The sequence below is a fragment of the Mchenga conophoros genome, linkage group LG3 (assembly GCF_057382185.1).
Source record: "Mchenga conophoros isolate Kocher_MC1m ecotype Shallow Benthic linkage group LG3, M_conophoros_male_GT1.1, whole genome shotgun sequence".
Classification (NCBI taxonomy): domain Eukaryota; kingdom Metazoa; phylum Chordata; class Actinopteri; order Cichliformes; family Cichlidae; genus Mchenga; species Mchenga conophoros.
In genome coordinates, this window is record NC_140528.1 from 26,016,583 (window position 1) to 26,020,106 (window position 3,524).

At 43.4% G+C, this 3,524-nt stretch overlaps 1 long non-coding RNA gene across 1 annotated transcript; it reads right to left on the reverse strand.

The window, feature by feature from the left end:
- Positions 1-1,163: 1,163 nt before the first annotated feature.
- Positions 1,164-2,841, reverse strand: LOC146577902 (uncharacterized). The gene is made up of 4 exons (XR_014891447.1): positions 2,380-2,841; positions 2,016-2,181; positions 1,735-1,890; positions 1,164-1,512 (listed from the first exon to the last, which is right to left on the reverse strand). It is a non-coding gene; the product is annotated as an uncharacterized LOC146577902 (long non-coding RNA).
- Positions 2,842-3,524: the final 683 nt, after the last annotated feature.

The following is a 3,524-nucleotide window of genomic DNA, read 5'->3' on the forward strand; positions in this document are numbered from 1 at the left end:
AGGCTCTGTAGTCTGTGTGGCCTCCACATGCCTGTATGACCTCACTACAACACCTGGGCATGCTCCTGATGAAGTGGCAGATGGTCTCCTGATGGATCTCCTCCCAGACTCCAGGACTAAAGCATCTGCCAACTCCTGGACAGTCTGTGGTGCAGTTGGTGGATGGAGTGAGACGTGATGTCCCAGATGTCCTCAAATGGATTCAGATCTGGGGAATGGGCGGGCCAGTCCACAGCATCAATGCCTTCGTCTTGCAGGAACTGCTGACACACTCCAGCCACATGAGGTCTAGCGCTGTCTTGCATTAGGAGGAACCCGGGGCCACCCGCACCAGCATTTAGTCTCACAAGGGGTCTGAGGATCTAATTTCAGCACCTAATGGCAGTCAGGCTACCTCTGCCGAGCACACGGGGGGCTGTGCGGTCCCCCAAAGAAATGCCACCCACACCATTAGTGACCCACTGCCCAACCATCATGCTGGTGGATGTTTCAGGCAGCAGAAGGTTCTCCAATATGTCTCCAGACTCTGTCACAAGTACTTAGTGTGAACTTGCTTTCATCTGTGAAGAGCACAGGGCGCCAGTGGCAAAGTTGCCAAGCTTGGTGTTCTCTGGCAAATGCCAAACATCCTGCACGGTGTTGGGCTGTAAGCACAACCCCCACCTGTGGACGTCGAGCCCTCATACCACCCTCATGGAGTCAGTATCTGACCGTTTGAGCAGACGTGCATATTTGTGGCCTGCTGGAGGTCATTTTGCACAGCTCTGGCCTTTCTTTCCTACCCCACAGTACCTTTCCTTATCTTTTGTTTCCTACTCTTTTACTTAGTCTTTGATCACGGTTGTCTTTCTAGATAATTAATGTCATTTGTTCTGGGGCGAGTCACTGGCTCGGGTGCATTCTGGGACTGTCAGTTCACCAGTGTGCTGGCATGCTTCTTAACAAACACACCACTACAGCAAACATCTCAGTTGTACTTGTTGATTTCTTCAACAAAACACTGAACAAAACATGTCCTTGTGAGTGTGCTGCCTGGTGCTTTTACATTTTGTGGTAATTTGAGCAGCCCAGAAAGCATCCCATGAATTCAATTATGTTATTGTATCTGAACATGTACACGAGTCATTAAATTAGATGGGAAAGAATGATTCAGGGTAAACAACTGCACCAAGGGAATTACATTTTTCTTCTCAACATGTAAAATGTCTGTTGATAAGCAATTTCTGAAACAGACATTATAAAAATCACATTAAACAGATGTGATTAACTTTTTATTCTAGCAAACATAACATCAATGATGACACAATCAGTCTTCATCAGAAGTGCTCAAATCACTCTCATCGTCTGGAACGTCCTCCTCCTCCTCCGAGTCCATTTCCAGGAGTGGTTGGTGGCTGAGGATTCTCTTGTACACGTCCTTTACTTTGAGCGTTTCAGCTTTCAGTTCACTTTGTTTTTAAACCAGGCTATGGAGTCCTTTCTGTGCATCCTCCGACATGCCAACAAGGGAGGCTGTAAAAACAACAAAACTATTAAATATAAGTAAAACAAACAAACAAACCTCACCTCATAAACAAGGAATTAGGATCATGTAATTAAGCTTTTTTTTAAGGGAGAAGGCAGTGTTAGCTAGCAACCCAAATATAGGTAAAAGATCCAGTAAGACTTTAGCATCTGCTATTATTTTCAATCAATTCATCACCAAATGTATAAATAAATAAAAGATGTGCTTACAGTCTGAGGAGATTGTCCCCAACACCACAGATCGCATTCGCAACACTGTCCAGTGATGCTGCATCTCCCTGCAAAGGATCATCTCCTCCTCTCTCAGGCGCCTCACAGCCATCACCTTCTCAAAGACCTTTCTCTTTGTCCGGAGGTCAGCAGCAGCTGCAGTTTAACAACATCAGATGGGAAAACATAGCAGCATATTATGATTCAAGAACAAAACATTCAACTGCTGCTCAGATACTGGGAGTTTGTTTAAAAAGGATATTTAGAAATCAAGAGCTTACGTTCACTTGTGCTCTGCCAGGGCCAAACGTCGCTCTGCATGAGGGCATCACTGGATACGATTTGCTTTGTTGCTTGTTTCCTTGTTGTAGTCGTCAACAGCAGCCGCCAAGCGTTTCTTCTCATCTAAGATGACCTTGTGAATTCTGTGTCGCCTCTTGTTGCTATCTGTAAATAATCATAAAAAGGAACACCTTCACATAATGCATATATTTACATTTTAATCTACACTCATCAATTCGTTTGCTAGAACAAATCACATCCAGCTTAAACAAACCTGGATCTGATTTTATTCTGTTTACAAAGTAGCTGTACAAGCTGTACAAACTGAGCATCAAACGGTCCGTTTCAAAGAAACTGTGACACCATTTTGTCTGTAAAGACTTTGTGTTCGCACTCTGATGATGACGACAAGCTCCTCTACTCGTGCCTGCAACGCTCCAAGGCTGCCATCAGTTTGATCCGTTTCTAAGTGAGAGGAATATTAATCAGAACACAGGATGAGTAACAGTCACCAAACTACAGTGGACTCTGTAATCACTGACTTGATGATATTCATTATAAGACATCTGGAGCCTTCATGTGCTGCATTATCATGAGATAACAAGTATGTTGGTGTTCAGCTTTATAAAACCAACTAGTACGACATCACTTCAACCCAGGTCCAATCCAATTTGATCAAACGCAACAACTCTGCCATCAATTCTGCTTTTACAAGCTTATTTTTCATTGTTTGTTGACACTGTCAGAAAGATCTTAACTCTAAGTTCTTTAATGAGGCCATGGTGGGTCCTGTTGTTATACACGAGTGCATTATATTGAGACTCACCTTCAGCCCACTGCTGCAGTGTGTCGTCATCCACACCCAGCTCATTTCTGCTCGCATTCAGGCTCCACTTGTTCTCTAAGGATCCTTATGATCTAAGAATACATTAATAAATGTCATTCATATGGACATTTTTAGAGTACTGGTGTTTTTGCCCCATTACCACACACATTAAAATGGGTGTTGAAAAAATGACCTTTAGATATCTCTGGCTCAAAGTGCGGCCCAGTTGTTCCACTTTCCTTTTGTTCCAGCCCAAAGCCAGGAGGCTCAGCATGTCTGTTCGCCCTGCATTTCAGTTAGTATACAAATAAGAATGAAAGAGCAGGAGACTGAGTGGAATCTCACACACAGACACACACCTGCTTTAGACATGTACTTCGTTGTGATGGCCGCCCTAGACAGGAAACTGTTTACTTGTTCCACCTCTTCTCCAACTGTAGAACCGTCCCCATCCTGAAACGCACCTCCCCATTTGATCTATAGAAAGGAGGTCACAATACATGACTGCTGAATTCATTCAACCTTATAACAAAATGTCTTAAACGTATCCAAGACTACAAGCTGCAGTATACCTCGCACATCCAAGTGTGAGCTACTCAAAATGAAGTACACATTAAGATAAAGTCAAGTAAATAGTATTACGACAACACCAAGAGAAAAACAAAATAAATATCCACCCATC